This window comes from Pan troglodytes, chromosome 3 (genome assembly GCF_028858775.2).
Source record: "Pan troglodytes isolate AG18354 chromosome 3, NHGRI_mPanTro3-v2.0_pri, whole genome shotgun sequence".
NCBI classification, from domain to species: Eukaryota; Metazoa; Chordata; class Mammalia; order Primates; family Hominidae; genus Pan; species Pan troglodytes.
In genome coordinates this window covers 59,448,469-59,459,322 of record NC_072401.2, presented here as the reverse complement: position 1 = coordinate 59,459,322, position 10,854 = coordinate 59,448,469, and the positions used below count along the sequence as shown (strand labels likewise).

General features: G+C 41.0%; 1 non-coding gene across 1 annotated transcript; it reads left to right on the top strand.

Annotated features, from left to right (window-relative positions):
* Positions 1-10,262: 10,262 nt before the first annotated feature.
* On the top strand, positions 10,263-10,366 carry LOC112209041 (U6 spliceosomal RNA). Its single transcript, XR_002943727.1, has one exon. It is a non-coding gene; the product is annotated as a U6 spliceosomal RNA (small nuclear RNA).
* The last annotated feature ends 488 nt before the right edge of the window (positions 10,367-10,854 follow it).

The following is a 10,854-nucleotide window of genomic DNA, read 5'->3' as shown; positions in this document are numbered from 1 at the left end:
GCTAGAGATGCAGAGATGACGCTTGGTTAATATTTATGGAACACTTGCCATGTGCTAGTTGTACATCACCTCATTTAATCTTTACAATAACTTTGCAAGGTGATACTGTGCTCCACAGATGAGGATGCTGAAATTTTGGAAGGTTGACTTTCTAAAGGACATCTGCTTGAAATCTGAACCCAAACCAACTTGAGCATTCATTCTCTTAACCTCTGGCTTACAGCTGCTTCCTCAGAGTAGCACACAGGACAAATTATTTTGTTTCCTTATAAATAAAAGAGGTAGGTTGGAAATAGAAATAACAGTGCTTACTAAGGTAACTTTCTGAGCACTTTGTGCTTATTTCCTTATTTCTCATAACCTTATGTGGTAAATTCTGTTATCCATATTTTGAAAATAAGGAAACTGACAAAGAGAAGTAACTTTCTCAGGGTCACACAGCTATTAAGTGGCAGAGCCAGGATTTCAACCCAGCCTTTATGGCTTCAGAACCCAATTCTATACTTCCTTATTTTTTGATATAATAGAAAAAATACAGGTTTTGGAGTTAACAGGATGATTTTCTGTTAATCTCTGAGTTTCATTTTCTTCATCTGTATGAGTCTCTATTATTATACCTACCTCAGAGAAGCCATAAGTCAGTGGTTAAGAACAACCCGGTTAAGACTGCCTGGTTGGATCTTTTGCAGGGGGGTTGTTTGTTTTTTGTTTTTTGTTTTTTTGAGACAGAGTCTCAGTCTGTCGCCCAGGCTTGAGTGCAGTGGTGTGATCTCAGCTCACTGCAACCTCAACCTCCCAGGTTCAAGCAATTCTGCCTCAGCCTGCAGAGTAGCTGAGACTACAGTCCCAGTCGAACTCCTGGCCTCAAGCGATCCACCCGCTCCTGGCCATTTTTTGGTGTTTTTTGTTTGTTTGTTTGTTTGTTTGTTTTTGAGATGGAGCCTTTCTCTGTCACCCAGGCTAGAGTGCAGTGGCACAATCTAGGCTCACTGCAACCTCTGCCTCCCAGGTTCAAGTGATTCTCCTACCTCAGCCTCCCGAGTAGCTGGGATTACAGGTGTATACCACCACACCCAGGTAATTTTTGTATTTTTAGTAGAGATGGGGTTTCACTATGTTGGCCAGACTGGTCTTGAACTCCTGACCTCAGGTGATCCACCCACCTCAGCCTCCCAAAGTGCTGGGATTACAGGCGAGAGCCACCACCCCCAGCCGCATCTTTCAAAATTTGTATGTATATTTAACAAACATTTAAAGAGCACTGAGATGTGCTGGGTACTGTCATTTGTACATGAATAAGTTGTTAACCAATGTGATCATCTTTTTTTGTAAAAACTCACTTTGTGAAGACTGGAGAGCTTCATGGGTAAGAGTTCCAATAAAGTACATTACTGGTAGCAGGCATCAGTACAAAGCATCAACAACCTGTTAGTTTTATGGCAGTATATTAAACTATAGGCAGCTATGAAAAATACAAAATATTAAAAATTAAAGTAGAAGAAAACATCAAATTAGTGATCCACTAAATAGCTAGTGATGCATTTACTCTGCCACTAATCAGCTGACTGGCTTTGGGCCAATTTCTCTAAGCCAGTTTCTTACCTATATTCTTACCTATGAAGAAGTTAAATAAGATCAACATGCCACTTTAATTTTTGTGTAGAAATAAATTTTATTCGCTTCTCAGACCTCTAAGAACTACCTAATGGTCAAAGTTTTTGGCAAACTGGAAAATTACTTTTTGTGATCTAAAAGATAAAATCTAGCTTAGATAACTGGAATAATTAATTTGATTCACGTATCTTACACAAAATATTTGATATATCTGAGGAACGGCTGGAGTTGCAATGAAATAAAATAATTTTAAGTTAACGTGTTAAATTATACAAGTTAACATTACCAGAATAATTCAAGAAAAGTGGAACTTAGTATGCTTTACATCTTGGAGATCACAATGATGAACAGGTACTGAACAGGAACACTGAATTATAGATGTTACCAAAAAAAATCATGTTTCTAACTAGCATTTAAAATCACACTGGGCCGGGCGCGGTGGCTGATGCCTGTAATCCCAGCACTTTGGGAGGCTGAGGCAGGCAGATCACAAGGTCAGGAGTTCAAGACCAACGTGGCCAACATGGTGAAACCCCATCTCTACTAAAAATACAAAAATTAGCCAGGCGTGATGGCCCACGCCTGTAGTCCTAGCTACTCAGGAGACTGAGGCAGGAGAATCGCTTGAACCGGGGAGGCAGAGGTTGTGGTGAGCTGAGATCGCACCACTGCACTCCAGCCTGGGCAACAGAGCAAGACTGTCTCAAAACAACAACAACAAAAATCACACTGAAAAAAAAAGCTGCTTCAGCTAATCAGATTGTATTTTTTATTCTTAAAATTATAATTTGCCTTTGAAAGTTTAAAAAACAGAAACAGGCAGAGTACAGTGACTCATGCCTGGAAGCACGGCAGGAGGCTCGGGCAGGCAGATCACTTGAGGTCAGGAGTTCAGACCAGCCTGGTCAACATGGCAAAACCCCATCTCTACTGAAAAAAAAAAATCAGCCGGGCATGGTGGTGCACTCCTGTAGTCCCAGCTACTCAGGAGGCTGAAGCAGGAGAATCACTTGAAACTGGGAGGGAGAGGTTGCAGTGAGCACTCAAGCCTGGGCAAGAGTAAGACTACGTCTCAAAAATAGAAAAAAACAGTATAGAACCTTTATACCCCCCCATCAACAAATATTAGTCTGTATTTTTTTATTTTGTTTAAGATACATTTTCTCATAGCTGAGTTTTTAATTGGTAGTTACTTTAGCTATGTATTCCGGATGATATATTTTGATTCTTTCAGCTATTAAAAAATAAAACCAGTGATTTTACATTTGCTACAAAGTGAAGTTTTAAATGATAGCAAGTATCAAGAATCAACATTTGTTAAACTACGAAACAAAAAGACCTGGAGGAAACTAGTAAAATGTTCTGCTTTAAGAAAGCCAATAGGGCCGGGCGTGGTGGCTCACGTCTGTAATCCAGCACTTTGGGAGGCTGAGGCGGGCGGATCACCTGAGGTCGGGAGTTCGAGACCAGCCTGACCAACATGGAGAAACCCCCATCTCTACTAAAAATACAAAATTAGCCGAGCGTGGTGGTGCATGCCTGTAATCTCGGCTACTCAGGTGGCTGAGGCAGGAGAATCACTTGAACCCGCGAGGCAGAGGTTGCGGTGAGCTGAGATTGCTCCATTGCACTCCAGCCTGGGCAACAAGAGTGAAACGCTGTCTCAAAAAAAAAAAAAAAAAAAAAAAAGGCAATGAAGGGAAGTGATTGGGAAGAGTTTGGCCTCCAGAGCCAGATTGAGTTCAAAGTCCTGTTTCACCCACTTACCATGTGTCTTTGGTCTACTTAACCTCTCTGTACTGCAATTTCCTCACATTGAATAATATGTAATAGTTAATAGTTTAAATGGTTAATCATGTAATATCAATTTAGAAGAACACTTGACAGGTAGTAAGTGCTTCATGTTCGTTACTATTTTTTTTAATCCAGTTTTAAAAAACTGGCTGGGCGCGGTGGCTCATGCCTGTAATCCAGGCACTTTGGGAGGCCGAGGTGGGTGGATTACCTGACGTTGGGAGTTTGAGACCAGTCTGACCAACATGGAGAAACCCTGTCTTTACTAAAAATACAAAATTAGCCGGGCATGGTGGCGCATGCCTGTAATCCCAGCTACTCCAGAGGCTGAGGCAGGAGAATTGCTTGAACCCGGGAGGTAGAGACTGCGGTGAGCCGAGATTGCACCATTGCACTCCAGCCTGGGCAACAAGAGCAAAACTCCGTCTCAAAAAAAAAAAAAAACTAATTTAGCCAGGTGTGGTAGCTCACACCTATAATCCCAGCACTTTGAGAGGCTCAGATAGGAGAACTGCTTGAACCCAGGTGTTCAAGACCAACCTGGGCAACATAAAACATTAAAAAAATTAGCTGGGCATGGTACCACACGTGCCTGTAGTAACAGCTTCTTGGGAGGCTGAGGTGGGAGGACTGCCTGTGCCTGAGGAGGTGGAGGCTGCAGTGAGGCATGATGGCCCCACTACACTCCAGCCTGGGCTGCAGAGTGAGACCTGGTCTTAAAAAGCGAATTTACTCCACTTGAATGAGTTAATTTCTCTTAGGTTCTACCATAATGGTTCTTTTGTTTGTTTGTTTTTGTTTTTGAGACGGAGTCTCGCTCTGTGGCCCAGGCTGGAGTTCAGCGGCGCAGTCTCGGCTCACTGCAACCTCCGCCTCGTGGGTTCAAGTGATTCTCCTGCCTCAGCCTCCTGAGTGGCTGGGACTACAGGCGCCTGCCACCACGCCCAGCTGATTTTTGTATTTTTAGTAGGAACAGGGTTTCACCATGTTAGCCAGGATGGTCTCGATCTCCTGACGTTGTGATCTGCCTGCCTCGGCCTCCCAAAGTGCTGGGATTACAGGCGTGAGCCACCGTGCCCGGCCAACCATAATGGTTCTTAAACCAGAATGTCCAAGGATCAGTTGGTAAGTTTAAAGTACAGATTCCTGTGCCCTACCTGCACAGATTCTGATTCAACTCTCCTGGTGTTGGATCCAGTCATCTCTGTTTTAACAGGCATGCAACATCATTCTGATCCAAATGGTCTACAGAATATGTTTTGAGAAACACTGCTCTGGGTTTCTCTCAGCTAATAACATTAGGCATATGAATGAAGTTAATTACAAGAGTGAAATATGATGTGGCATTACCATGGGACTACTTCTTGAGAATCTTGAAAACAGTAGGCCTCCCCTCACCCCACCCCAGAACCATAGCACAGTCCTAATCACATTTTGCGTATGACAGTGGGTTCCTGGACTCCCTGAAGCCAGGAGTCCATAGACCTCAGTTACAAAACTTTATGCTAGCCTGGGTGTGGTGGCTCACGCCTGTAATCCCAGCACTTTGGGAGGCCGAGGAGGGCAGATCACGAAATCAGGAGATCAAGGCCATCCTGGCCAACATGGTGAAACCCCGCCTCTACTAAAAATACAGAAATTAGCTGGGCGTGGTGGTGTACTCCTGTAATCCCAGCTACTCAGGAGGTTGAGGCAGGAGAATCACTTGAACCCGGGAGGCAGAGGTTGCAGTGAGCCGAGATCGTGCCACTGCACTCCAGCCTGGCAACAGAGTGAGACTCCGTCTGAAAAAATAAGAAAACTTTATGCTAGAAGGGCTATACCTTTTACCCTTGTGCATTGTTTTATATGGCCTGTTTTAATACATATAATAGACAATTTTGCCATGGTGGGGTGAGGATTATTCAAATTAAGTAGATGGCAGAATTTAATTAGCACCTAAAATTTTTTCACATTTATTAAATGACCTCTTTTAGACATACTTACATTTTTATTCACACCACACTTGAACATACATAAAAAGGGAAATATAAATGTAAGCTAAATAAGTTATTCCTTAAGCTTCTTATTCAGTCCAGTTTTTTTGAATTGCTTTTATTCAGATACCTGATGGTCACAGATAGAAAAAAAGAATTTTGATGTGATCTTAAGAGGAAAGGGTCTTAAAAATAAGTGAGGCTGGGCGTAGTAGCTCACGCCTGTAAACTCAGAATTTTAGGAGGCCAAGGTGGGCAAATCACTTGAGCACAGGAGTTCGAGACCAGCTTGGGCAACAGGGCGAAACTCCATCTCTACTAAAAATACAAAAATTAGCTGGGCATGGTGGTGTGCGCCTGTGGTCCCAGCTAGTGGTGAGGCTGAGGTGGGAGGATCACTTGAGCCTGGGAGGTCAAGGTTGCAGTGAGCCATGATTGTGCCACTACCTGGGTGACAGTGAGGCCATGTCTCAAAAAAATAAAAAATAAGTGAGAGGGACTGATAACTACTTAGGAATAGTACAAGGAACAAATAGTACAAAAAGAAAATCTTTTATGCATTGTAAAAAGAAGAAAAAACGATGCTAACTTTGGGAAGAGGCATAAATTCATTACAATTAAAACAATTAACTGCTTAAATAGGATACTATGAGACCTCAAAAATGGCATGTACCTTTCCACATAGGGAAAGCAGAGAAAGTATCACAGCTTTGTTTGAGTAGAGTTTGGGAGAGGAAGAATAGGTACCACAATATGAGTAATGCCAAACATGTTAAAGCTTAGTCAAAGGCAACAAGGGGTAAGACAAGATAGGAGGATAATATTGGAAAGATACGAAGGGGTTAGATCATGAAAGACCTTACTAGGTAGTTAATGCATTTAGATTGTATCCCACACATAAAGAAGTGAACCCAGGTTTTTAAGAAATGATGTGGCATAATTAGGTGAACGTTCAGAAAAGTAAATTACTCATTCTAGCTGCTGTAGAGCAGGGCAACTGGAATAGATTAAAACCAGAGGCAGGGAAACCAATGAGGAGTCCTTTGCAATAATAACTGGCAAGAAAAGATGAAGCTTTAAAGCAGAGGACAGGCTGGGCACAGTGACTCACGCCTGTAATCCCAGCACTTTGGGAGGCCATGGCAGGTGGATCATTTGAGGTCAGGAGTTCAAGACCAGCCTGACCAGTATGATGAAACCCCGTCTCCATTAAAAATACAAAAATTAGCCGGACATGGTGGTGCACACCTGTAATCCCAGCTACTCTGGAGGCTGAGGCAGGAGAATTGCTTGAACCCAGAAGGCGGAGGTTGCAGTGAGCCGAGATCACACTACTGCACTCCAGCCTGGGCAACAAGAGCAAAGCTCTGTCTCAAAAAAAAAAAAAAAAAAAAAAGAAGAAGAAGGAGAAGAAGAACCTGAAAGAGAGAGCATGAGAATTACTGGATACATTCATAGAAATCTTCAGCAACATAATTATTATCATTATTATTATTTTGAGATGAAGTCTCTGTCACCCAGGCTGGAGTGCAGTGGCGCGATCTTGGCTCACTGCGACCTTCGCCTCCTGGGTTCAAGTGATTCTCCTGCCTCAGCCTCCCGAGTATCTGGAACTACAGGCACGCACCACCATGCGCGGCTAATTTTTTTTTTTTTTGTATTTTTAGTAGGGACAGGGTTTCACCACGTTGGCCAGGCTCGTCTCAAACTCCTGACCTTGTGAACTGCCCACCTCGGCCTCCCAAAGTGCTGGGATTACAGGCCTGAGTCACCGCACCCGGCCAGCAACATTATTAAGATAAACACTAGCTGGGCCTGCTGGCTCACACCTGTAATCTCAGCTACACTGTAGGCTGAATTGTCCCTGGAGTCTCTTTAGACCTGTGAAGCAATGTATTGTCAGTGATATAGAACTAGGAGAAGTCTTCTTTCTTCAGTTCTCTGATTCATAATACTAGAAATAATTGACCTTTAAGTATGATATTATTATAAACTAAATATTTCCATTTATGTCCAAGGACATTATTTTAATTAGAAATCTGATAGTAAGGGTCATCTCAACTTTTGGCAAAGGAAATTATATGTAGTAGGAACTTGAGTAGGGTTTCCATCAATGATTAGGTTATTTGAATATTGTTCTTGAATATTTTTGAATATCTGGACTAACTCTGGAGGCTGAGGTGGGAGGATTGCTTGAAGCCAGGAGTTCAACTGCAGCCTGGGCAACATAGTGAAACCCTCCATCTCTAAAATAATAATAATAAACACTCAAAAAAGACACAAATATGATCAGCTCCTCTTGAACCCTATTTCTCCACAGTATATACAAGGAACACAACTTTGCTGTTAGGTCTTCATAAAAAATATATAATTATGAAACTATGAATTAAAATAGCCCCTCAATGTGTTTTATTTTCTATTTAAAAGCAATGCAGCCATTACAGACTACTTACAAATACAGAAAAGTAGAAAAATGGAAAAATGTATCCATATATCTGCACCCAAAGAAAACTATCGATTGACCTAAATATATTACTTTTATTTTTTTCTTCATCCCACTCAAGGTAGATAAATATATTGTTTTTACTTCTTAAGAGTATCTATAATATATATAGAGAGGAGATATAAATTGACTAGGTATATATATATGTATATATATATGTGGGTGTGTGTGTATATATATATTTTTGTATGTCTGTGTGTGTGTGTGTGTGTGTATATATATATATATATATATATTTTTTTTTTTAGATGGAGTCTTGCTCTGTCGCCCAGGCTGGAGTGCAGTGGCACGATCTCAGCTCACTGCAACCTCCCCCTCCCAGGTTCAAGCGATTCTCCTGCCTCAGCCTCCTGAGTAGCTGGGATTACAGGCACCCGCCACCATGACAGGCTAATTTTTTTGTATTTTCAGTAAAGATGGGGTTTTGCCATATAGCCAGGCTGGTCTCGACCTTCTGACCTCAGGTGATCCACCCACCTCAGCCTCCCAAAGTGCTGGGATTACAGGTGTGAGCCACTGCACCTGGCCTTAAATATATATTTTAAAATTTTTCATTATTTTATCCCCACACTATAATGTTGTCACTAAGTGTTTTTATAATGAATGTTTTGAAAAAATAAGTCATTAAGTTACAGTCATCAAAATCTAGTAATTCTGAACAATGGACTCAGAGCTTTCACAATAAGGCATTATATTAATTAGTATCAATACATTTCTACATTTATTAAAATAAGTTTAACACAAAGGCTTAAATTGAGTACACTTTTCAACTATGATGTTTCCCAAGTGCCATACAATGTAAAATAAACAGCTCAAGAAAACCATTATTTTAAAATCATAATAAATCTATATACTATACTGAAAAAGAGTATCAACACTTCTCAAGTGGTATCTTCCCTTTTTTTTTTTTTTTTTTGCCTTTTTTTTTGAGACATTCTCGCTCTGTCGCCCAGGCTGGAGCGCAGTGGCACGATTTCGGCTCACTGCAACCTCCACCTCCTGGGTTCAAGCAATTCTCCTGTCTCAACCTCCCGAGTAGCTGGGACTACAGGTGCGTGCCAACACACCCGGCTAATTTTTGTATTTTTAGTAGAGATGGAGGTTTCACCATGTTGGCCAGGCCTCATGGTGAAACTTCCATGGTTTTGAACCAGGAGTTTTGAACTCCTGGCCTCAAGTGATCTGCCTGTCTTAGCCTCCCGAAATGCTGGGATTATAGGCATGAGCTACCACGCCCGGCTAAGACAAGTACATAACTAATCTTAACACAATGGAGAAAATGTTTAGAAATCCCTAACGTAGGAAGAGTTGAGAGATTATTAGATGTTCATGGAAAGAAGTATATCAGAGAAGACAGCCCAGAGAAGACACAATCTTAGCTGGGCCTCAGCCTCCCAAAGTGCTGGGATTACAGACATGAGCCACGGTGCCCGGCCTCAAGTGGTATCTTCTCTGCTTCACAGCTCTTGTGGGGTTTTTTGTTTGGTATTTTTTGTAGAGCTGGCATTTTGCCATTTGCCATGTTGGCCAGGCTAGTCTTGAACTCCTGGCCTTAAGTGATCTGCCTGCCTCGGCCTCCCAAAGTGCTGGGATTATAGGCGTGAGCCACCACACTTGGTCTGATTCACAGCTCTTAAGAAGCTTATACTGTACTAAAAATATATTCTTGTCCATAACAGTGATCTTTAAAAAGTTTTAAAATATATTTTTAAGTATCTATCTGTAAGATCACCAAAGGATTTTTTGTTTGTTTGTTTTTTTGAGACAGAGTCTCGCACTGTCACCCGAGCTGGAGTGTAGTGGCGCGATCTCGGCTCACTGCAACCTCTGCCTCCCCAGGTTCAAGCGATTCTGCTGCCTCAGTCTTACAGGCGTGAGCCACCGCACCCAGCCCACCAAAGGATTTTTTAAAAACCAAACATGGATAACTAAAAATAAAATGCAGGTAAAGTTGAAAAGCACCTCCTGCTTTATTTCACAAGAAAATTAATAGAGCTCGATTCTTAATTATAGTGCTTGGATGTTGTCACTTTAAAACAGTATAGGGAGATGCTCTGTGCATTCTCAAGAAGGGGCAACATGTTTAAACTTGTTTTTATAATCTTGGCTTCCTTAAATGTGTATAGCAGCTGAATCAGCCCTTTATGTCACTAAAGCTAATGCGGAACTGTGATTGTATTATTGATTCAAAAGCTAAAAGCATTAAGAAACTAGGAACTTGGAGTACCATCCACCTTTAAAGAAAAAGTTCATAAATAGCCTTGTCTATAAATTGTAAGAACTCATATTTCAGTTGATTTTTCTGTATTAATTTTACTGCCATTTAATTAATTACATAAAACATAAATAGAACTCTTTTTAAAAATAGAGGCACAGTGATCTCTTCAGCAGCACATATACTAAAATTGGAATGATACAGAGATTAGCATGGTTCCCGTACAAGGATGATACACAAATTTGTGAAGTGTTCTACATTTTTACAAAAAACTCTTTAAAAATAGAGGCACAAAAATCCAATACACTGAATGATTTCACAGCATGTCAATGTTTCTATACCTGTAGGTATCTTGACTAACAAGAAAGGAGAAAGCTGGCAATTCAGACTAGATAATATTTCATATTTTAACTTGGTGACTCCCTTGGTTGATTATTGGCCTTTCTCAAGAATCATCTGTGAGGACTCTGCTCTCATTTCTTCTACCTACCGTGGTTAAGTGTAGATTATTGTCAAATTCTTTACCAAAACATTGCAAAACATCTCTGTGAAGGAACCTGATGAGAATATAATATTTTGGAATTTCTGCATGTAAAAACAAGATAAAGGATCCAGTTAAGGATGAGTGTTAAAACCATATAATACATGTCAATCAGTTTTTCTTTTTTTTAAATTATACTTTAAGTTCTGGGATACATGTGCAGAACGTGCAGGTTTGTTACATGGGTATACATGTGCCATGGTGGTTTGTT